Raw genomic sequence first — 24,370 nt, 5'->3', positions numbered from 1 at the left:
AGGAACAATTGACTGAAGCTATACTTAGCTTTTAAGTATATATGCCTTATAACAGCAGTTCACAAAATGTGTTCTGTGGAAATCTAGGATTCTAGGATTGAATGAGATTTTCCTGCTTCTTGCAGGGGTTGGACTGGATGGTCCGTGAGGTCTATTCCAACTCTACAGTTCTATGATTCTATGATTCCACAAAGGCATCTTAAAGATTCCACAAATAATCTTAAAATATCAAAATTTAATATGAATTTTTAAAATAAAACCACACAAGGCCAACGATTTGATTCACAATCACTGTCAGTGCTATTTTGTGCTACAACTATTTATGTCAGGGATGTAGCTACTGGCTCCATGTTTCAACCTTTTACAAGAACGATTTACACATTGATTTTTCACATCAATTCCACGTTTCTTTTTTTTAAAAAAAATCTTTCTTGTACGGTTTTTGAGATAATAAGGATTTTGGATATTGTTAATAAAATATCAGAATAAAATTTACTCAACAGCTAGATGTTAGAGAGGAAATCGTGAGTTGAATTGGAATTGGTGTAAAATGATGCAGAACTGGGTGCATCTTAGAATCACAGGTTCTGTGTGTGTGTGTGTGTGTGTGTGTGTGTGTGTCTTTTTTTTCTATTGTTGGCACTGAAATTAATCTGAGTCTTAAAATAAAAAAAAAATCTCCTGAAGGCTTCAATGGCCAAAAAAGTTTGGGAACTTTAAATATTTTCCATATTTAAATCAATGCTGCAAACAAGGCACACCTATTAAAGCTTTTCAAAGATATTTGGGGAATCATTTAAATAACTAATATCTCTTTGTATACAAAGACTAAAACAAGCAGGGATGCATTTGATAACAAAGGTATCACTTTAGAAACAACACACATGTAACTGGGGGGGGGGGGGGGTTGTTATTAAAAACAGAACAGATAACAATTATTCATTTTTTGTTACAGCCCAAAATAAGCTGGTGCAAAAGAAAACAGATGGGATGTTTTACAGTTGACACATTTGGTAGGTTTATTAGCAGCTCAATGTATATTTAATTTCTAGTCACTGAAGCTTGCATGAGAAGTTTTATGAAGGCAAGAACATTGTCCAAACAGTTATACTCCTCTTACCCAGTTTGGATCTTGCTCACAATATTGCATTTCATTTTCTCTTGGTGACACAAAACACGTTCAGTTCTACATAATGCACTTGTTAGAAAAGACAGAAAGGCAAGAACTTGTTTTACCACCACAAGTTAAAATACTGAGACACAAGAGGGCAGATTGTCCTTCAGTTCAGAGCATGACTTTTTTCTGTTCTCGGTGATGGATCTTTTGATAAATACTTAAGAAGCTGATTGGAGTTCTGTTGCACTTACTGAGACATCTTCTGTTATCTGTTGAGCAAAATAAATTACAGCATTTACTGTATATTCAAGCACTGAATGATGGATGACATATTTTGAAAAGCAAAATGGAATCCCTCTTGCACAATAATTGTGTTTGAGAACATTTGCATCCTTGTGCCCTAAAATGAAAAGTGAAAATTGGAACATCTAAATTTGGCATTCTGCTAGATAACATTTGTCATTCACGGGGCTAAACAGGTTAATGTGTACCATTCATTTGACAGGGATAATAATTCCATATGGACAATCAGTTATAGTTTGAATCCACAATTCAAGTTTGGGGTACATTGCATTGCCCTGGCACTAAATGGGAAATAATATTTTACTTTGGCATGCATCACCCATATTGGGTGTCAGATATATTGCCCAAATACATTTTTAAATTCATGCTTCCGGGGGGAAAGGTGTTTAATTTCATCCAAAATGTAAACAAAATATTACAGTAGGACAAAATATGACCAATAATAGAATGTAAAGTAGCTGATCAAGCCAACAATCGCTTTTTTAACAATACCTATAAATATTTCAGAGCTGTGAAGCCTTATATGGCATCATTTATAACAATACAAGAGATGAAAACTGAAGCATTTATTTGTTAGTGAAATTAGTTTCTCTTTGCCCTTTGGCATCCCTTCATACTAACACTGATTATTTCCATACCATTTGTTAATTTCCTCTTCCCCTTTCTAATCTCCCCCTCCCCCGCCCAATTCTCCAGACATCAATGACATATCAGTGTGCAATCACCATCTCTTTATGTGTACATATACAGACACTCTTAGGAAGAAATGAAGTTCTTGCTATCACAGTCTTCCTAACAGGATGGTGGGTGGGTGGGGGGGGGGGGGCTCTTGCACTACAAAAAATTAATTTGAAGGAGGGGAATGTAGAGAAGTTTTAAATATTGCAGTCTACAAGATAGTGTACACTCTTGTCTTCAGGCCAGAGAGAAAGAGGTTTGTACAGATACCCTGTTTCCCCGAAAATAAGACATCCCCAGAAAATAAGACCTAGTAGATGTTTCGCTGAATTGCTAAATATAAGGCCTCCCCCAAAAGTAAGACCTAACAAAGTTTTTGTTTGGTAGCATGCCCACCAAACAGAACAAAGCATGCAGGATCGTTAAATGTATGTACTATAGATTGTTGTACATGGAAATAATGGTAGTAACAAGAAATTCTTGATAGGATTCACAGTTTGGTTATGCTGGTTTGTGATGACAACTACTGTACAGTATATAATAAATGTTCATTTTTTTTGTTCAACAATAAATGTGAATTCTTCTTCATGGAAGAATAAGACATCCCCTGAAAATAAGACCTAGCGCATCTTTGGGAGCAAAAATTAATATAAGACACTGTCTTATTTTCGGGGAAACAGGATAGGAAGGCGACATGAGAAGTCAACATGCTTTATAGGACCCATGTGGCCCAAAGAAATTAATGAACAAATTAAAGCAGAGATCACACTAACGATTATTTCACTTTAACTGCCTTGGCTACATTCCATGGAATCTTGTGGCTTTAGTGAGCTCTTTAGCTGAACACTTTCAATGCCTCTCCCTGAACTACAGATCCAGTATTCCATGGGATGTTCCCATGGCAGTTGAATTGAAATCATAATGCTACTTTTCTTTAGTATGAGAGGACATCAAATTGGTGCTACCTGGATATTTCAGCATTCATTTTTTTGTAAGAGAGAGGGCTCCCATATCTCATACTGCAGTCATGATAAATCACTTCTGTACAGATTTACCATTGCCTAAAGCAATGGTTCTCAATCCATGGGTCCCCAGATGTTTTGGTCTTCAACTCCCAGAAATCCTAACACCTGGTAAACTGGCTGGGATTTCTGGGAGTTGTAGGTCAAAGCACCTGGGGATCCACAGGGGACCCACAGGTTGAGAACCACTGGCCTAAAGGTCTGAATAGGAAGACAGCCCCCACAAGCTATACACATAGACGGCTATTGCTGCCACCAACTCTACACCTTGGCTCCCCCTTTGTTAGTGGACAGAAATGGGTGCCTACTAGGGATTTCCTCATGTCTCCCTCCTCTTTCCATTCTGGAGATAAATAATAAATGAAATATGTCTACCAGGCATCAGTGAAACAACTGAGCATAAGCACCTCTATCACCAAGGCATCAATCTCTTATATATTACACCACTTTTAGCAATATTTAGTAGGATTCAGTTCTTTGTGATTTTTTTTTCTTGAAAGCAGCAATGAATAATTTCAGCAATTTTCTTCCCACTACAATACAGCTTTTGAAAACTATTCAATTTTGAAGACGTTTTTGCAGCGTGGGACTTGTTCTGTGAAAAAATTCCATATGAGTGTCTTGTGTAGCAATAAGATTTTCTGCCTTTTCTGTGTGGAAAATAATATTTCCATTCAGAAATATTAATTCCTGCACAGAAAATGCTTATTCCACAACAGAAAGTGCTGTAATTGTGGATTTATTCAACATAAAAGTTGAATGTGATTGATTTTCATAGCAATCAGTTTTTTCTGCACAAGAGTTCATCCTTCTGGATTGAAATATTGTTTCCTAAGCCGAAAAGGCAGTTTCATAAGCACAAGATGCTGATTTCAGCACAAAATGACCAGGTACAAATTTTGCACAGAATAAGTCCCAAATAGCAAAAATTATCATCAGGCCAGGATTTTTCTCATCATTCTTTCTCAAGACACAAAAATATGTTTTTCACTCATTTCACCAATATTCTTTCTATCTCTAATTGGAAGTGATATTTTTACAGTAACTTCCTTCTTTCAGATCTTAGTAACATAATTGCTTTTAAGATGTCAAACTTTCACATTCTAGCTTATTCTGCTGAGAACCATCTTGTTAAAACCTCTTAATAGTTGCCATTAGTATTATGTTTCACTAAATTCCTTATGGAAGAAATTTATGATATATTTCTGTTGTTGCATACATATATGATGGAATTTTCCTGAATTTGTAAACTATATTTGTTGATTTTGCACCTTCGTGTTTTCTAACTATAAAGGCTGGTTTATGACAGTAACAGCTATAAGTAACTATGATGCGGACTTGCTCATTCCAGACCCTTCCCATCTTTCTATCTGAGAAAGTAGAATCCCTGTGTCCCAACAGGTGAGCATGTGTGAGGGATGACTCAGTACCTTGTAGTAAGGAAGCTTTTATTCTAAAGTAAGAAAGTTACATCATACTGAGAAAGAAGAATCGTTATTCTCTGAGTTCTGCTAGAAATCACAAGACATGCATTAACATATTTAAAACTGACAAGCAGCCATGGAAACAAAAATTTCGGATACTAGAGCTTCTGATTGTTGTTGTTGTTGTTGTTGTTGCTGCTGCTGTTATTAATTCATATTTATCCCACTTTTCTCCCATGGTGGAATTCAAAGTGGCGTACAGTGGTTAAAAACAGAAATTATGTAAAATACACATTCAACTAGACATCATAAAACAACTAAGGCAGATACCCAATGCCTAGACCATATACAATTAATTAATAACTTACAACATATACCATTAAAATTCCCTAACCTCAGGCCACTGAGGTTATTCATAAAACAGATTATCCAAGATCCTAAAAAGACTCAATTTTCATTAGGCCATGTCACATTGCCAGGTCCAATATAGCATTTAAGAGGTAGATATTACCTGCCGCTAACTGGTAGTTGCCTTTTATCATTCATCTGGAAGGCCTGGCTCCACAAGAAGGTCTTAATTTGATCACACTAGGATGCCTCTTTGATCCTATTTGGAAATCAGTTGTGAATGAGATGAGCTCTATACTCAACCAGCAGAACCCCCACAGCCTTTCACTCTACCCCATAATAACACTATGATGTCACCCCATTTTCCACATCTACATTCCATGGAATCAAGGAGTTTTTAGTCTGGTGAGGCATAAGAACTCTCTAGCTGTGAATTCCAAATGCACCTCCTTAAACTTCAAATCCCAGGATCCCTTAGGATGTTGCCCTGGCAGTTAAAGTGGAATCATCATGTTGCTATAACTGTGTAATGTGATAGGGACCCAGTTCTCTAGTCCACAGCTTATGTAATGATTGTAATGCAATGACTGGGGTCCTGCCCATTTAAAATCATTTGCTCTGAAAGTTGCAGTTTTAACCCTGCAACACCTCTCTGGGCAGGCATCTCTTGGGTGACCCGTATATCAAGCCACCAACTAACTCTTTGCCTTGGCCATTTGCTAACACCACACTGAGTCAACATGCAGTTTGCATCAGTCATCCACTTTTGGAATTGTGCGTGCACATAATAAAGAACATAACAAGATTAAGGATAATGGCAGTGGTGTCAAAATCAATATATATGACCAGACGTGCTAGTCAGAAATGGATTGTGCTGAGAGAAGAGCATTAATGGCTCCAGTGTTCATGTTCTGGGTACAGTTTGTACTATCTCAGCAAGGCCTTTTGAGAACTATTGAATAAAACAATTGAGTAGAATTAAATCATCAGCTGAGATGCTAAAAGACCAAAATAAGACTTTTAGCTCTCATTCTGCAATGCATGCAAATGATGACCAAAATGACCCACATGGATGCTTCCCAAATAACTGAACTTTAGAATTTTTCTCAACTTTCTTCTTCTTCTTCAAGTATCTGCCCACCCCCGCAAAACTAACAAAAAACAAAATTACATAATAATGTTAAATCAGGAAAATTATTTTAGACAAGAACACGATGGAGAAATGGAAATAAGCAAAAAGTCAAAGGTGACAAGCTGCCTTATTTAATGACCACATGTTTATTGTATATATCAATTTGGAGTCTTGTGTGTTTAACAAGTGTATAGCTGAGGAAATTTCAGCTTATTCCTTTTTTTTTCATCCCCACAATACCTCCAACCCATTTCTCAATTCAGAAAAATCCATGACTACAACAGCCACAGCAGGGAGTTGCCCAACCTCTGCTTAAAACCTCTAGAAAAAGAGAACACACATTTCTAGGTAATACTTTAAGTTCTACAGTCTAAGATCGCTTGTCAATAGGAGTTTTCTCCCAATGTTCAACTTGAACATCCTTCTATAAATTAAGCCCAGTAGATTCATTCCTATGCCCAGGGCAACAAATTTTGCTATTTTCTTACAAACTGTCTCCATGATCCCCTTCCTCTCCTTTTCAGGCTAAACATGGCCAAATCAAGAAAAGTAATAGTCCCCCCCCCCCTCCATATTCTGTGTTGATCAGGCTTTACCTGGAGTAAGTATGTTCTGTTCTGGGCACCTCATTTGAAGAAAAATTTGGACAAGTTTGGCGTGAGTTCACAGAAGGACAACAAAGATTAAAATAGGTATGAAAACAGAACATATGAGGACAGGTTGAAAGAGCGGGCAATGTTTAGCTTAGAGAAAAGAAGACTGAAGGATATGATTGTATTCTTTAAATGCTCAACAAATGCCATAGCTGTCCCAGGGTGTGAAACTGCAGTTTGACTCCACTTTCACTGCCATGGCTCCATATGTTGGAATCCTGGAACTTGTAGTTTAGGGAGACATTGCCCACTCTTGAGCATAGAACATTAAAGACCCTATGATTCCATAACATTGATCTATGGCAGTTAAAGTGGTACTATATATTAATTATACACTGAAAATGTACTCTCAGAGGGTAGAACTAGATCTAACAGTTTTAAGTTACAGGGGGGTAGATTTTGATGGAACACTAGAATGAACTTCTTGACAATGACTTTTTGGATACATCCTGAATTTATTAAATTCAGCTTTTCTGAAATATAAAGCACAGGTTTTTACTATACTTACATTTTACTTTCGATAAAATCCTGAATTCCAGTACAACATGTATATCTTCTGAAGTACCTCTTCTTCAAAACTTTACATGGTGTACAAGAACCCTAATACCAAAAGGCTTTCAGGCCTGAGTTGGCATAATGTACATTTGGTAATGCAGGAACGGGTAATCTGAACAACACCTTCTATAACCTCTTGTCATCATGACAATTGGTCAGAGATTATGAGAGCTGTAAGCAAAACAACTGAAGGCAATAGGTAGCCTACATTTGTATTGGAATAATTCTAGCTATGTGTTTGAAAGGTTTATCATAATTTCACAGAACTGGAAGACAGCACTCAAGTTATCTTCCAGTGCATAAATCCATGCTCAAAGTATCCCTGAAAGGTGGCCATTAGAGCTACAAAGCAGTGGAGAGGGGAGGACAGAAACATTCAGGAAAAAAACTGTGTGCCCCCCCCCCCATAAATACTTTAGAATATGGCCAAATTTAGGCCCACACAAGTTATTTCTAGCTATTACGTAATATTTTTAGTCCCAATTTTGATGGAAAGTTGGAGTATAAATAAAGTGGTAGCAAAGAGAGAGAAGAAGAAAACAACAGTGTACAGTATATGTTCATCGCAATTCCTAGCCTTGTTATCCTTATCTCAGTTCTTTTTTATGGGAATGACTCTATGGAAGCTTAGAGAAAACATAACAATTCTGTATGTTTTACTAATGTAGATATTATTCTGTTCTTATTGAATTTTTTATTATACCTAATAAATTTTATTATGCCTAATAAACCAAAGAGACTGCTTACAGATCAACACCTAGTACCCTGTTTCCCCTAAAATAAGACATCCCCAGAAAATAAGACCTAGTAGAGGTTTTGCTGAATTGCTAAATATAAGGCCTCCCCCAAAAGTAAGACCTAGCAAAGTTTTTGTTTGGAAGCATGCTCGCCGAACAGAACAACAGAGCATGCAGGATCGGTAAATGTACGTACCATAGAGTGTTGTACATGGAAATATTGGTAATAATAAGAAATTCTTGATAGGATTCACAGTTTGTCTGGTTATGCTGGTTTGTGATGACAACTACTGCACAGTATATAATAAATGTTCATTTTTTTGTTCAACAATAAATGTGAATTTTTCTTCATGGAAAAATAAGACATCCCCTGAAAATAAGACCTAGCGCATCTTTGGCAGCAAAAATTAATATAAGACACTGTCCTATTTTCGGGGAAACACGGTAGCTCCATAAAAATGAATTTTAAAAGAGAAATTAGTTTGTAACAGTTACTTGATCTGAACTCTTAATATCCCAAACAAAATGTCATGCCAAACATAATGGTACAATAATAAATTTCATATTCCTAAAATAACAAAGTTATTTTCAATTTGTAAAAGATTCTAGTCCAGTTTTATGGTTTTTCGGAACATTTCTATTCCCTCATCAATTGTTTTGTTTTTCATTTTTCCCCACAGTGCCCCCATGGTTTCAAATTTCCTGAAATTTTACATCCATAATGGCCATCCAACCTTAATTTAAAAACTATCATGAAAGAGAGTGCACCACTCTGCATTTTGGATTACACCTCTCAACTGCCCTCACCAGCATGGCCAGCAGTCAGAGATTATGGATGCCATAATCCAAAACATCAGGAAGGTTGTAGGTTGCAGAGCCCTGTAGAGTTCAAGCTTGAGCTGTGTGGTAGAAGAAAACCAGGTACCTGCTGCATACCAGTACTGCCATCCAGAGCCGACCCTAGGTATTTTTCAAGTGTAGGCGAACAGAATTTTGGCACCCCCCCCCCCCCCAAACCAATCACTGAAAAATAAAAGCGTTGGATAAGTGAAAATGTTGGATAATAAGGAAGGATTAAGGAAAAGCCTATTAAACATCAAATTACATTATGATTTTACAAATTAAGCACCAAAACATCATGTTTTACAACAAATCAATAGAAAAAGCAGTTCAATACATGGTAATGTTATGTAGGAATGACTATATTTGCGAATTTAGCACTAAACATTGAACAGGGATATAGAGCAGTGTGGACTTAGATAACCCAGATAGCCCTCAGTATTTAAAAAAATATCTAAAATCAGGACAATAAATAAATAACAACACTCTGAAAACAGAAGAAATCCAGACAGTAAACAATCAAGGACAGCTAACACCTCCCAAAAAAAGATTCTTCCAGGCAAGAAGAAGCCAGGCCTTGAAGCCACAGGGCCATTAAATGCTAATCAAAGTGATTAATTACAACATTCACACCTGCTTCAAAGAAGACTTCTTTCTCCCACCCTGTACTTTCTACAGATATATAAACCCCACATACCTAGCTTCCAAGTTCCCACAGACCTCACAATCTCTGAAGGTCCCAAAGGTGGGCTCACGTGGTGTGAAGGCGGGCCCGCGCTGGCCGGAAGGCCCAGCACGGGCAGTGGGAGGCCCAGCGCGGCCGCCAGGAGACCTGAAGGAGAAGGAGGCGGAGAGTGGCGCCCTCCTCCCAGGACGATGGTGCCCCCGGGTCGATGGCGCCACAGGCAAATGCCTAGTTCGCCTTATGGTTGGACCGCCTCTGCTGCCATCTGTTGAGGAGTTACAAAGTTGGAGGCATTACTTTTCATTCCACCCTCATACACTAAAAAAATTGTTGCAACCTTCCCCCCCCCCCCCATTTTTTTTCTGGGTACAGGTCTGGGAGTGGGGTGGGACATGGCAGATGCAGGGGAGCATATATGTTAACTATCCAAATTCATGACCAAGACTCACAGGAGTCTCTGGAATATGTACAGGAGCCAAGGATATATGCATAGTGAAACATAGTTGGACTTAGTAAGCACTAATAGCGTTCCCATTTTGATTTTTTAAAAAGAGTTTGATAGTTCATTGTTGAACTCTTCCCTTGATGTGTCTAAATATTCCCCCATCTCTGCCCAAGAGATACCTGAATACTGTTTACAGTGTATCTTCTGTATCCACTGGAAATGGATTCCTGGACACCCACGGATATTAAAATCCGAGGAAGCTCTAGTTCCATTATATACAACGGCATAATAAAATGGTATCCCATACCTACAATTTCAAAATCAAAGTTTGCTTATGGGAATTTTAAAAAGTATATTTTTAAAGCTAAGGATAGTTGAATTTGTAGATATGAAGGACTAATTGTAAAGCAGTGTCATTTTATATTCATAACCATATATTAGAGGGGCTAATTGTAAAAGCCAGATCTTTCCCTTTGTAATTGGTGATGACAGCAGCAGGGTAATATAGATTAATTACTCAATCTGTCTACAGATCCAGAACAAAGAACCGTGTTTTCTTTGCAGAGCTCAAAGCCTCTTCAGGCCCTACAGTTCTCCAATAAAAATATTTGTTCTTAATGTTCAAGTAAAGAGCTATCATTAATTCATATTATATAAATTCAAATATGTGTACAAAACCAAGTAATGGAATATTTAAATGTGATTCATTAACACGAAAACAGTTATTTCAGTTCTAGATTTCTGCACTTTCTCAAAAACCTGTTTTTTTGTTCTCTCCCCCCCCCCCCCCAGATATCCTGATGGTTTTGCAAAGATCCATCACATACATCTTGCAAAGAAAGAGCGCTTATTTCAAAAGTAGGCATATAGGTTGGTTCAGCGAAATCATACCTCAAAGATGAATGTAAAATCTTATGAAGGTGACAAGAAACAAAATGTCAGATCAGACATTTCAGCAGAATCAGTCAAACTAGCAGGCATAAAATAATAACCATATCATTAGAAATTGAAAGAATACTTGCAATTATTCATCTTATGGCTGGAAATTTTGTTTCCCGATACTCAAGAAATTATGCCAGGAAGTATTTATTTATTTATTTACAGTATTTATATTCCGCCCTTCTCACCTCGAAGGGACTCAGGGCATATCACATTATATACATATAGGGCAAACATTCAATGCCCATATACACATAGAACCGAGACAGAGACAGACGCAGAGGCAATTTAACCTTCTCCTGAGGGGATGTTCGATTCTGGCCACAGGGGGGAGCAGCTGCTTCATCATCTACTGTGATGGCACTTCCTCATTCCAACGTCGTAAATTAGTTAAATTTGCCTCCCCACTTTATAAGTGGTACCTTATTTCCTACTTGATAGATGCAACTATCTTTCAGGTTGCTAGGTCAGCAACGAGCAGGGTCTATTTTTTATTTTTTAACTGACGGGTGCTCACCCCGCCATGGGCTGGCTTCGAACTCATGACGTCATGGTCAGAGTGATTTATTGCAGCAGGCTGCGCACCAGACTGTATGTGATGTCTCATGGGCCTTGTAGTCCCGTTCCTAGTACTAATGTGGCAGATGAGGAGGAAAACATGGGATTTCCACCGGTTCAGCCAGAATCGGAGCCCCTGCACCTGGAGGATGTTTGCCCTCAAGAAGTCAGCCAAACAAGCCTTGGGCAGAATTCTCCCCCGTTTTCTCGAAGGGACAATTATAATAGAGATAGAGGAACTAGGGAGGCGAATCGCCGGAGCGCCAGAATCGCAGCCAAACAATTAGCTGATTAGGTCTGCTTCCCTTGGGAAATTCTAAGGAGTCATGCATCTGGACAGAGTTGGGTTTCACTTCTAGTTCTCCAGGGAAAGTGTTCTTCTGGCGGGAAACGAGACCCTATTTAGGTGTTTTGCCACGAAGGAAACCTTGCGGAGTCAACTCGTCAGCTTGAGGAGTGAGATCGTGTGTGGACTACGCAACTCCAGTTCCTTGTTTCCAGGACCAAGTTCCAAGCCTGCCTTGTTCCCCGGACCTCGCCACGGACCTTGTTTTTGCTTCTTGTTGCCTCGTATCAAGTCTTGTTTGCCAAGAATCTAGGTTGTTTTCCAGCCTTGTTGTCAAGCTCCAATGGACTAAAAGACCTTGTCATTTCCCCACACTATTGCTCGGCAAAGTGTGTGTTTCGGTTATTGGATTATAACTTTGGACCTTAATATCACATATTGGACATTATTTTCCTGGACTATATTTGACCTTTCCTGAAAGGTCTATTTCTGAACTTTATTCTTCACTTGTTTTTATTGACTTTATATATTCCTTTAATAAAGATATTAGATAGAATCCGGCCTCTGCACACGGTTATTGGTGCTCCGTAGCCTGGGTCCTGACACTGTGCCACAGCCCGGCCCCACTTATATTCCTTATATTCACACATCACAAAGTGTTTCGGGAAATTATTCTGCACGGAAATACACACTTACAGGAATACTGTGAACAGGATTCACAATGAAACAAAAATAGTGCATAAGAAATATTTCATAACAAAAGATTTCAGTTTTTGTCAAACATTTCTCTATGTGATTTTTGCTGTGCAAGATTTTTGTCTGCACAACATTCTTACTATGTAATACTGCTGGGTTTTGCATGAGAAATGGCAATCTTGCACACACACAAAACACATAGTTACTGGGAAATCATGTTTCTGGCATGAAAGCCAACAATTCTCAAGCAAAGAAAAACCTCCTTCATGTAGTATTTAACAGAGGAATTTCCCCAAACATTTCAGGATGAGCAAATACCAGACAACAACTTTGGAGAACTCATTTTTTTCAAAGTGGGAAGAAAACCATGGAATTACTTGTCCCTACTTGCAGGAATTAAATATTCATATATTAGCATCTATATATTACATGATAGTTAAGTTATTATGCTGTAGTTGTTTGAGCGCTGAACTAGGACTCCAGAAGACGAGGACCATATCTCTGTTTTGCCTTGGAAACCCACTATGTGACCCTTGTGCAAGTCACATTCTTTCAGCCTCAGATGAAAGCAATGGCAAGCCCCCTCTGAGCAAATCTTGGCAGGAAAATCCCTTGATAGAGTTGTCTTAGGGTAGCCACAAGTCAGACATTATTTGAGGGCACATAACAGCAACAACATCTTGTAAAGTAGAAATTGTAGTAGAACTTTCAGAAGCTAGCATAGAAAGCCCATTTTTTTCAGTAGTAAGCGCTTTGTTCTAAATGAGGCATTACTCAAACTGAATACAACTTGCAGCTTTTAGGTCTGTACTACTAAAAGTAATCTGATCTAAAAACAATTACCACTGACATGATGCCCAACTTATCTTCAGCTCTGCAATAAAACAACAGATGCCCAAAAGTGAACAGGAATCAGTATAAGTTCTTGTATCAGGTAAAAAAAAAAGGTAAGGGTTTCCACTGACGTTAAGTCCAGTCATGTCTGACTCTGGGGGTTGGCGCTCATCTCCATTTCTAAGCCAAAGAGCTGGTGTTGTCCGTAGACTGAATGACTGCATGGAGCACCGTTACCTTCCCGCCGGAGCGGTACCTATTGATCTACTCGCATTGGCATGTTTTCGAACTGCTAGGTTGGCAGAAGCTGGAGCTAACAGTGGGCACTCAGTCCACTCCCGGGATTTGAACCTGTGACCTTTCGGTCTGCAAGTTCAGCAGCTCAGTGCTTTAACACACTTCGCCACCGGGTATCATATCAAGTGAACAACAAATCCAAATCTGAGTCTTACATTGAAAAGGAACTATCCAAGGTACTGAACCTTTTAAAGCGCTAGCATTCAATACCATAGATCAGGGGTCCCCAAACTAAGGCCCGGGGGCCGGATGCGGCCCATCGAAGCCATTTATCCGGCCCCCACGGCACAAGGGCAGAAGGGGATTGGGCTAAATGGCCCAAGGGGTCTCTTCTTCCAACCCTTATTATTATTATTATTATTATTATTATTATTATTATTATTATTATTATTATTATTATTAACATTGAGGCTGGGTGGCCATGGCCATCTGTCAGGGGTGCTTTGCTTGTGCTTTCGGTGCACAAAGGCAGAAGGGGATTGGACTCAATGGCCCAAGGGGTCTCTTCCAACTCTTATTATTATTATTATTATTATTATTATTATTATTATTATTATTATTATTATTATTATTAACATTGAGGCTGGGTGGCCGTGGCCATCTGTCAGGGGTGCTTTGCTTGTGCTTTCGGTGCACAAAGGCAGAAGGGGATTGGACTCAATGGCCCAAGGGGTCTCTTCCAACTCTTATTATTATTATTATTATTATTATTATTATTATTATTATTATTATTATTATTAACATTGAGGCTGGGTGGCCGTGGCCATCTGTCAGGGGTGCTTTGCTTGTGCTTTCGGTGCACAAAGGCAGAAGGGGATTGGACTCAATGGCCCAAAGGGTCTCTTCCAACCCTCTTTTTTGTTGTTGTTGTTGTTGTTGTTATTATTATTATTATTATTATTATTATTATTATTATTATTATTATTATTGCTTGGTGGCCAACTATAGTCCAGCCCTCCAACGGTCCAAAGGATTGTGAACTGGCCCCTGTTTAAAAAGTTTGGGGACCCCTGCCATAGATAGCTGCTTTAAAGTTAAAATAAATACATCCTGCATGGATTCATTTTCACTGCCTCACTGTCATGGGAATCAACAGCCACCAGATGAAGAAATTATTTTTGGATATTGTCATATCAATCCCACATCATCCCAATACAGAGAGCCCAACATAATCACATTTAGATATTCCTTGCCAAACTCATAGTAACTCTGAAGTCAAGCAAGAAAGGAGAATGATTCAAGGCAATATATTCTGTCTGATCATGTGCTTTTCATAAATTAATCTTTTGCTCATAGCCATCACATATGTCGCCTCATCTGTCTCCTTCTTTCTCTTATAAAGCCTACGATACAACAGCATTTGGCTCTTGAAACATGATAGGCATGTTAAGGAGACCTTAAGTGGATGCACCTTGGTATTACTTTGCTTTAACACTGGCTTAATTAATGTCAGTTAATTGCAAGCTTTCCATGGACTGCAGTACCATCTTTAGTCACTAAACAAGAGGCTAGTGAGAGATTAGATAGAAAAACAAGTGAGAAAGCAAAACAGTGGGCAGAAGTTAAAAATTGTAGGGTGCTGTGGCAGAGAGGGAAATATGGGTTCTACTCTTTGTGAAGCTGTGTACCTCTGCTAGAATAGACTGGACAGAGGGTTAATACAAAATGACAAAGATACACGCAACAAAATGTTTTAAAATATGCTGGATTTCAATCAGGGAGGGCCTAGTCCAATAGAACCTGGTGGCTCTGATATCAGTGGGGTGGTAAATTCTCTTTCTGCTTTTTAATCCAAACTTTGCAGGAGTTATCCAAGGTACTGAACCCAGTTGGGGGTAGGGTTTGGCATCTTAGGTTGCTCCTTTAAAGTTCAGACTAAAAGCCAGAATGGATTCTTCACTTGACAAAGATCATACCACCAGCCTCTACCGCCCGTGTGCAAACATCTACGCAATTGTGAAGCAAGGCCTCAGCTACTCTGACCTTTTAATGCACTTTCAATCTGGTATCAAAGAAAGTAGTTTTGCTGTGCTAATGACCAGACAGGAAATCCTGGATGCAGTTTATACAAACCACAAGCACTGATATACATTAGATCTTTCTTTCACATGCTTTTGTGGGAGTTTCATGTCTGACTGCCATAGTTTGAAGCTAGCTTTGAACTGCATCAAATGGTCAGTGTAGATGGGGGCCAAGTCATTGCATCTCAGGATCATCATTAATATAAGTAAAAGATACAGAATATGCTACCCCTAAATTTCTTCCAAGAATGGAGAGTCAAAATGAAAGAATTTTTTCAAGCTACAGTAGAGTCTCACTTATCCAACATAAACGGGCGGGCAGAATGTTGGATAAGCGAATATGTTGGATAATAAGGAGGCATTAAGGAAAAGCCTATTAAACATCAAATTAGGTTATGATTTTACAAATTAAGCACCAAAACATCATGTTATACAACAAATTTGACAGAAAAAGTAGTTCAGTACTCAGTAATGCTATGCAGTAATTACTGTATTTACGAATTTAGCACCAAAATATCACGATGCGTTGGATAATCCACAACGTTGGATAAGCGAGTGTTGGATAAGTAAGACTCTACTGTATTTCCTATAGATAAGATGGTTAAACGATAACACAAAGTAGAAGTATATAAATAATAAATTGGATCTAACAGTTGGATTGTTGGATTTAGTACCACTGTACTAAAAGTAGGGAACATGTGCCACATATAACACAGGTACCAATAAACAAATACTGATTCTAATATAATTTTCAAATAGTTTAGGAAAGCAATACCAGTGTACGAACAATAGGAAATTTGCCAAATTCCTGCAGTTTTCCTTGTATTTCAGTTTATACATCTTTCTGTCTTGCTGAACATTTCAAAAGAGTGAAGTAGAAACAAGTGAGAAACATAGTCATATTGAACCAGGCTGGCAAGCTAAATATGAACACTTTCCACAGTTCAGGCTTTTACAAGACAAGTTACATTTATGTGAGCATGTCTCAGTTCATGAAAGAAAGATGAAATTATGAAGACCGGAGGGGATTTTTCATGCATGAATATTTTGCATTGTGTTACTGCAGGGCTTGCTGTGAACCAACCATCTAAGGACTATATGTAAATGGCTATTTGCAAAAGGTTTCATAAAAATCTGTAAATTCAGTGAAGGAGCATGTTACTTACTGAAGCATAAAACCAAATAGTCAAAGCAGAATTAAGGGATTTTTAAAAAGAGGTCAATGACCATTGTGCAAACCTTCATTTTGGCATCAGTATTATTAAGCCCATTGAGCAGCTCAAGCCTCTGCATGTTCACTCAGAAGTAAGTATGAGTGAAATCAGTAGACCTCACTGTCAGGTAAATATGCATGGGATTATAGCTGGAGGAGAAAAATGGGGAAAGAACAGTACTACTGGCTCAGATTTCATGACTGAAAGAATCCAATTTGTTTTTGTGTCAGTTATACTGCAAAACTACTTCCGAATATCCTTATTTAATTGGTCCATGAAAGAAAAGCAGCAGCATTGTATTTACAGTAAACAAAAGGATAGGTAGCATCCTAAGATCACTTTTCTGCCCCAGGACTGACCATGGACTAGCAAATTGCCATCCAAAAGGCCTAAGTTTTCTGGGGAAGATATTCATGGCTTTCATCAAATCCTCAAATCCATGCCTCAAAAAAAATTAGGAAACAGGGTTTCAAGCTTCTTTAACTGTGGGTCCTGACCCCAAATGGGGACCCCTTAGCTCAGTGTTGGGGTTCTAAAAATTTGGTAACAGTAGATGTTTTCCTAACATCACCTACTGGCCATTTTATGACCTCATCACAAAGGTGGTGATTTCGGCAATACTCGTTTCGGGGCATGGGGAACCCGCATCACCCGACTCACCAGAGTCCCCATCCCATAGGGGGAAGCAACTGTCATCCAGTTTCCCCCCTTGATCCAAGGCAACATGGGAAGTTGCATACACTGCTTCACCTTCCCTTTTATGATTGAGCCCTGCCTGAAATTGTAGAGCACTGAGGAATGGGAGCCAGCAGGCTCCATTGTAAAAGGGAAGGCGAAACAGCACATGCTTCTGGGAGCAGAAGTCCAAAACACCTGTCCTAGAGTTTTGGAATTACTGGTCTAGGGTAAAATCATAGAGTTGGAAAAGACCACAGGGGCTGTCCAGTCAAACCCCTTGCCATGCAGGAATACACAATCAAAGCATTCTCAACAAATGGCCATCCAGCCTTGCTTTAAAACCTCAAGAAAAGGGACTCCACCAGCTCCAAGGCAGCATATTGCCCTGCAAACAATGCTCACCATCAGGAAGTTATTCCTAATGTTTAGGTAGAAGCTCTTTTCATAGAATCATGAAGTTAGAAGAGACCTCATGGGCCATCCAGTCCAACCCCCTGCCAAGAAGCAGGAAAACCACATTCAAAACACCCCTGTTAAATGGCCATCCAGGCTCTGTTTAAAAGCCTCCAAAAAAGGAGCCTCCACCATACTCCAGGGCAGAGAATTCCACTGCTGAACAGCTCTCACGGTGAGGAAGTTCTTCTTCATGTTCAGGTGGATTCTCGTTTCCTGTAGTTTGAAGTCAATGTTCGCATCCTAGTCTTCAGGGCAGCAGAAACCAAGCTTGCTTCCTCCTCCCTATGACTTCTTCTCACATATTTATACTTGACCATCATGTCTCCTCTCAGCCCTCTCTTCTGCAGGCTAAACATGCCCAGCTCATTTCCTAGAATTTGAATCCATTGTTCCATTATGTCCTCATCTCCAACCAGCAGAAAACAAACTTACCCCACCCTCAATGTGACACCCTTTCAGAAATGTAAACATGGTGATAATGCCCCTTCTGAGTCTCAGGCTATCATGTTCCTTCTCAGACAGCTCCCTCAGCCATTCTTCATAGGACTTGGCTTCCAAGCCTTCGATCATTTTGGTCGCCCTTCTCTGTACATGTTCTAATTTGTCAATGTCCTTAAATTGCAGTGCTCAGACCTGGACATAGTACTCCAGATGAGGTCTGGACAAAGCAGAATAGAATGAGACTATGACTTCCCTAGATCTCAACACAATACTCCTATTGATGCAGCCAAGAATTGCAATGGCTTTTATAGCTGCCATGTCACACTGTTGACATGTGTTTAGCTTGTGGTCTATTAAGACTCTCAGATCCCCTTTGCATGTACTGTTTTCAAGGCAGGTGTCACTCATGCTGTATCTGTGCATTTAATTTGTATTGCCTAAGTGTAATATCATACATTTATACTTGTTGAAATGCACAGCACCACACATCTACTGTATACACATAATAAAAGTGAAAATCTGTATGTGTGTATGTGGCATGGGTGTTTATTTATAAAGACAGGCTCCAACCTCCACAAACAGATACAACTCCCAGTGCTGAGAAGCCACCAATGGCCCTCCCTCTAAAGAACATTGCAGGTTATAGTGGGCAACATGAACATGTCCAAGAGCCCTACCAATGTCCTCCACAAACACCATACTGTCCACCACCCAAGTGAAGGCTTTCATTCAGGGACAATTTCATCCTAGATTTTCTGTTTTTCCTCCACCAAAGAATCATGACTTGTTTTTGGTAAATCCGTGTTGACTATTAGCAATGACTGCATCTGTTTCTAAGTGTTTGCAGACCACTTCCTTAATGATCTTTTCCAGAATCTTGCCTGGTATCGACGTGAGGCTGACCGGACGGTAATTGTTTGGGTCGTTCTTTTTTCCCTTCTTGAAGATAGGGACCACATTTGCCCTCCTCCAATCTGCTGGGACTTCTCCCGTTCTCCAAGAACTCTCAAATATGATCGCCAGTGGTTCTGAAATAACTTCCGCTAGTTCCTTCAGTACTCTTAGATGTAGTTGATCTGGCCCTGGCGACTTGAATTCGTTTAGAGTGGCCAGGTGTTCCTGGACAACTTGTTTCCCTATTTGGGGTTGGATTTCCCCAAATCCTTCGTCCATTTCATGTTGCTGAGGTTGAAGATGGCTTTCTTTTTGTGAGAAGACCGAGGCAAAGAAGGTATTAAGCAGTTCTGCCTTTTCCCTGTCCCCTGTTGCCATCACCCCATCTTCTCCTCGCAGAGGCCCTATCGCCTCCTTTTTCTTCCTTTTTCTACCAACGTAAGCAAAAAAGCCTTTTTTGTTGTTTTTAATGTCCCTGGCAAGCCTGAGCTCATTTTGCGCTTTAGCCTTGCGAACCTTTTCCCTACAGGAGTTGGCTATACGTTTGAATTCTTCATTGGTGATTTCTCCCCTTTTCCACTTCTTGTGCATGTCACTTTTGAGTTTTAGCTCAGTTAGAAGTTCTTTGGACATCCATTCTGGCTTCTTCGCATGTGCCATATTTTTTTTTCTTTGTTGGCACTGTTTGCATTTGCGCCTTGAGTATTTCACTTTTAAAAAATTCCTATCCATCGTTAACTCCCTTGTCTTTTAGTATTGGCATCCATGGAATGCTGCTCAGTATTTCCTTCATTTTTTGGAAATCAGCTCTCTTAAAGTCCAGAATGCGTGTTTGACTTGTCTTAGTTTCAGCCTTCCATTGTATCACAAACTGCAGGAGCACATGGTCACTTGCCCCTAAGGATCCGACGACTTCTACTGTATTGATCAGGTCTTCCACATTTGTTAAGATTAGATCAAGAGTTGCTGATCCCCTTGTCTCCTCTACCTTCTGGACCATAAAATTGTCTGCAAGGCAAGTGAGGAATTTGTTGGACTTTGTGCTCTTGGCCGAGTTTGTTTTCCAGCAGATATCAGGATAGTTGAAGTCGCCCATGACTACTATATCTTTTCTTTGTGCCTGTTTGGTCAGCTGTTGACAAAAGGCTTCATCAAGTTTTATATCCTGGTTCGGAAGTCTGTAGTAGACACCCACGACGAGATCTTTTTGAGTCCCGGTTCCCTTGATTCTTATCCAGATGCTTTCAAGCTGGTTTCCCAGATTACAGTCTTGCATTTCTTCTGCAACGTAACTGTTTTTGACATATAAAGCTACTCCCCCTCCTCTCCCCTTTGTTCTATTTCTGTGAAAGAGGTTATAACCCTCAATGGCTACATTCCAGTGATGGGAGTCATCCCACCAGGTTTCAGTGATGCCTATGACGTCGTACGTGTGGTGCTGTGTTAAAAGTTGGAGTTCGTCTTGCTTATTTCCCATGCTCTGTGCATTAGTGTAAAGACATGTAAGCCCCTGTGACCTCCCCTTGAGCTGTTTATTTGGGATTATTGTGCTCTCGGTAGTTGGTCCTTGCTGTGTTTGTGCAGCCCTCCATTTAGCCTTTTGGCAGTTCCCTGTGGTCGTGGGTAATATAGTGTTTGCCAGGCTGTTGTTCCCCTCCCCCAGTGGATCTAGTTTAAAGTGCGCCTGATGAAGTTTGTGAGTCTGTGTGCAAAAAGATGTTTTCCTACTTGTGTGAGATGCACCCCATCGCTTGCCAGTAGGCCATCCTCCTGGAAGAGTAGACCATGGTCAAGGAAGCCAAAATGTTCCTCTTGACACCATTTTCTGAGCCAGTTATTGACCTGTACTATTTTTCCGGCCCTTGTAGAGCCGTGTCCTACAACGGGGAGGAGGGATGAAAAGATCACCTGTACATTACACAGTTTTAGCTTACTTCCGAGGGCTCGAAAATCATTTGTGATCTTTTGAAAAGTATGCCTAGCTGTGTCATTGGTACCTACATGAATCAACATAAGGTGGGGAGGGTGATGGGGCTTTAGGAGCCTGCTGAGCCTCTGAGTGATATGGTGTATTTTTGCCCCCAGGAGGCAGCATGTTTCTCGAGCCATCCCATCTGGTCTGGAAATGATGGCTTCCGTTCCTCTAAGGAGGGAGTCACCTACTACCAAGACCTGTTTCCTTTGAGGATTGACAGGGTCCCTTTTGTGCAAGACAGTGTGTATGTCCCCTGAAGTGTGTTCCTGTTGGAGTGAATTGTGTAGGTGTAAAGTGTTGCCCTCCTCCTCGACATCCCCAGTGCATTCATCAATGACAATCCATTGAGATGCGTCCAAGAGCCCATCACTCTCCCAAGGGTGTTCCTGCTGTGGCTCATCTACAATTGGGGATGGAGCATTTGCATGATTACATAAGTTTGAATGTGGCGATGCATTGTCCCCGTCAGGGCTATCCCCTGCGCATTGATCAAGAGTGGCCCACTGATCTAAGTAACTGTGGTCCTCCACAAGATGTGTTTCCTGATTGTTTGTTAATGGTGTGAGAATTTGGAATCTGTTGTGCAAATGCAGCTGAGCAGAGGAGTTCTGTGGAGGCTGCCTGGTCCTGTGTCTCTTTCTATGGGTGACCTCCTTCCAAGCCTGAGAGTTGTCTACCTTTGAGTTGATCTCCCCATAAAGTTCCTGATCATGGTGGTGTTGGTGTGATGCAGGTTGCAGATCTACAGCAGCGTGTTGTGCAGTGTCCAAGAAGAGCTCAAGTGCCTGAATGTCCTTAAGGGTCTTAATGCGGGCCTCGAGTTGTTCGATCCTCTGCTCCATCAGAGTAATCTGTTTACACTTGGTGCAGGTGTAGTGGAGTAGTTGTTGTGCAAAGAAGGTGAACATGCCGCAACTTGTGCATGTGGTGGCAAGTATTTGCTGTTGACACTTCCCAATGTTCCTTTCTCCCTCCATTGGTGTGGAATTTGCATGACCCTGCCCACTGCCTATCCCTTAACCCTTTCCTACCCTTTCCTATGGCACACAGCATACAGAACAGAATTGATCAGCAACTAAACATACTGGAGGGGTTTGAGAGACTGAACATGATGGCAGTTGTAGTTCACTCTGCATCAAGACTCAGTGCTGTGACCCCCCACCATCAATGGACCTGGACCACATTTGGCACACAGAACCCACATGACCAATAGAACATCCTGGAGGGGTTTGGGCGGAATTGGCCTTTACATTTGGGAGTTGTAGGTACTGGGATTTATAGTTCACCTGAAATCAAACAGCACTATGATCCCCACCAACGATGGACAGGGACCAGACTTGGCACACAGAACCCACATGACCAACTGAACCTACTGGAGGGGCTTGGGGAGAACTGACCTTCATTTCTGGGAGTTGTAGTACACCTACATCAAGAGACTCCATGACCACCACTGACAATACACCAGGACCAATCTTGGCACGCAGAACCCCCATGACCAACTGAACCTACTGGAGAAGTTTGGGGAAAACTGACCTTCATTTCTGGGAGTTGTAGTTCACTTAAATCTGGAGACACTGGGTTTTTTTCATAGTAGAAGCAAATTGAGAATATGTAGCAAGTTGCTTCTGGTGTGAGAAAATCAGCCGTCTACAGAGACATCGCACAGGGGATGCCAGGATGTGTCACCATCCTGTGGGAAGCTCTCATGTCGCCGCATGAGAAGCTGGGGCTGACAGACGAGAGCTCACCAAGTTTTGTGGATTCAAACTGCCAATCTTCAGGTCAACAGTTCAGCTGGCACAAGGGTTTAACCCATTATGCTACCACAACTCTTGGAGACACTGTGATCCCCACTGACAATAGACCAGGACCAAACTTGGTACACAGAACCCCCATGGCTAACTGAACCTACTGGAGGGAATTGAGGGGGACTGACCCACTATGGTGTGACCTGTAGTTTACCCTACAGTCAGACACCACACTGAATCCCACCAATGATGCATCTAGAAAGCAAACTTGCCCAACTTAACAAATTTTAACCACTGATGGAGTTTCAGGAAGTTAACTTGGCATGATGTAAGTTGTAGTTCACTCACAACCTTATGCATTTTGGACAATGAAAAAACTGACTTTTTCAAATAACCCGGGCAATGCGGGTACCCAAGCTAGTTTGCAATAAAAATGAAATTCACAGATCTAGGATGGGTGACACTTGGCTTGGAAACAGTACATGTGAAAGGGATCTGCAAATCTAAATAGACCACAAGCTAAACATGAGTCAACAGACATACATACTCTGGGTCATGTAAAAATGTCTTGGGCTGAAAGGGGTCGTGAATGGAAAAGTTTAAGAAACTCTTTACTAGATAATAACTTCATCAGACCTTTTGAAAAGGTGCTCCTTCAAGTAATAAAAATGCCTGTTTGTCATAGCACATAATTATTCTCATCACATTCTCCATTAGCATTCTTTGCTTTGCCATAGTTCATTGGAAGGTAAACATGGACTTAATCTACATATCTGATTGCAAAGACAGGGATCTCTTGGGAAATCCTGTTGTTGAAAGAAAAAGTGTGTTCATCATAGGGAATAGATATTCCCCATGGCTTCTAATTTGATCCTAACTGCATTTTTCATCACTCTGTGCAGGCTGACAAGCATCCTTAAAGAACCTGTTTCTGATCATTCTCCAGCACAGAATGGCATTAGCTTGGAGCTTGGTAAACAGCTATCAGGTTGCACAATAAACAGTGAGCAAGAAAACTCAAGCAGAAAGTAAAAGCTTTACTAGTCACATTGTCCCCTACAGTTCCAGGCTGTTTTATCAATGGGAAGGATTAATGCTGGCTGTAAAAAGCAGTGCAGGGTGGATTACATTGATAAGAAGCAAACAATGTATGCCACAAGCAAGCCTTTTGTTGAAAAACTGCATATACAGATGTGACTTGAAACAGGTCCTACTATTACTGTAAAACCAGTGAGTAGGGTTTGATTTGGTGATCTAGTCAGATGAATTCTAGCCTTACTGTTATAATTGGATTATAAAACAAATGGACTCTCACTATTGGGTAACATGTCTAAAATGGACAGGAGCTGAAACCCAAACATATCTGGAGGTCCACATGCTGCACATCCCAGGTC

General features: G+C 40.3%; 1 protein-coding gene across 6 annotated transcripts in view; it reads right to left on the bottom strand.

The window, feature by feature from the left end:
* Positions 1 to 215: 215 nt before the first annotated feature.
* The window catches only part of kcna3 (potassium voltage-gated channel subfamily A member 3), a 40,416-nt gene continuing 16,261 nt past the window's right edge, over positions 216 to 24,370 (bottom strand). The window contains exons 3-6 of one of the 6 annotated variants that reach the window (XM_062978386.1): positions 9,507 to 9,759; positions 6,621 to 8,992; positions 5,056 to 5,151; positions 216 to 1,386 (exon numbers count right to left, since the gene is read on the bottom strand). The gene's annotated coding sequence lies outside the window, so the exon portion shown is untranslated. The remainder of the gene's footprint in view (positions 1,387 to 5,055; positions 5,152 to 6,620; positions 8,993 to 9,506; positions 9,760 to 24,370) is intronic. The other 5 variants (XM_062978388.1, XM_062978390.1, XM_062978387.1 and 2 more) reach the window with 5 other exon arrangements.

Source organism: Anolis carolinensis, chromosome 4 (assembly GCF_035594765.1).
Source record: "Anolis carolinensis isolate JA03-04 chromosome 4, rAnoCar3.1.pri, whole genome shotgun sequence".
Classification (NCBI taxonomy): domain Eukaryota; kingdom Metazoa; phylum Chordata; class Lepidosauria; order Squamata; family Dactyloidae; genus Anolis; species Anolis carolinensis.
Note: the sequence above shows the minus strand (reverse complement) of the source record. Positions and strands in the feature narration are given on the sequence as shown.